The sequence below is a fragment of the Galeopterus variegatus genome, unplaced genomic scaffold (genome assembly GCF_000696425.1).
Source record: "Galeopterus variegatus unplaced genomic scaffold, G_variegatus-3.0.2 Scaffold13725, whole genome shotgun sequence".
Taxonomy (NCBI): domain Eukaryota; kingdom Metazoa; phylum Chordata; class Mammalia; order Dermoptera; family Cynocephalidae; genus Galeopterus; species Galeopterus variegatus.
In genome coordinates, this window is record NW_007739836.1 from 17932 (window position 1) to 18980 (window position 1049).

The 1049-nt window shown below is 61.1% G+C and overlaps 1 protein-coding gene across 1 annotated transcript in view; it reads right to left on the reverse strand.

Moving 5' to 3' along the window:
* LOC103581706 (zinc finger RNA-binding protein 2-like) overlaps positions 1 to 1049 on the reverse strand; it is a 10902-nt gene that overhangs the window by 5498 nt on the left and 4355 nt on the right.

Consider the following 1049-nt stretch of genomic DNA (forward strand, 5'->3'; position numbering starts at 1 on the left):
TCGGGGCTCGGGCAGGAGGCTGCAGGGGGAGCCCAGGGCGCCGGGAGGGGCCGGAGCCAGGCGGGCGCGGCCGGGGCGGTGCGGGGACGGCCTCGGGGCTCGTGGCCACCCCCTGCCCTTCTGTCCCCGCATTTGCCCCGAGCGCGGCGGGCGCCGCCTTCTGACCACGGGTCTGTGTGCGCGCGCCAGCCTCGGGGACCCACCTCGCTGCGACGCTGGCGCTCGTCTGTCTGCTCGGTCTGTTCGCTTCAGGGGCCGGGTCGCGCCTTCCTGTGGCTCCAAACGCTGAAAACGCCGCCACCGCGGGAGCGCGGGAAAGACGCCGGTCCGGCCCCGCCCCCGCCCCGCCCCCCGCGCCTTCCCATTGGCCGCCGCTGTGCCTCCCGCCCAATCGCAGGGCTCGGCGCCAGAATTCGAATCTCCGTTTTTGTCTGAATCTGGCGACGCCGGACCACGGGGGCCTCTGCGCTCAGAGCCGCGACGCCAGCCCCCGGGGACGCGACCCGCTGTGAAATTCAAGTTCATCTGCTTCTCGTTTCCGCAACTCTGTTATGCCTTCAAAATAGGATTTTGATGCTTTATCTGGCTTTTTCCTGCTCATTGTGTTGAGCATCGCGCTGCTGCAACGTCTATATCCTGACGACGAGCTGAAGTCACGGCACATCTGTTTTTGGTTTGTTTTGGTTTTTAAAGATGGCCGGTAAGGGGATCTTAACCCTTGACTTGGTGTTGTCAGCACCACTGTCTCCCGAGTGAGCCACGGCCGGTCCCCACGTTTGCTTTGGAACAGCTTTTATTGAGATGTAATGTCCACGCCACACAACTCGCCCACTTACAGTGTGTGACCCGATGGATTTGAGCACACTCAGAGTTTTGCAATCATCACAGCAGTTGTACAACTCTATCATGACTCCAAAACGAAAGCCCTCAGCCATCGTCCCCAGTTATCCCCCCCCTCCACCCCTAGGCAGCCATTAATCTCCTTGTTTTTTTTTTAAAGATGACCGGTAAGGGGATCTTAACCCTTGACTTGGTGTTGTCAGCACCAC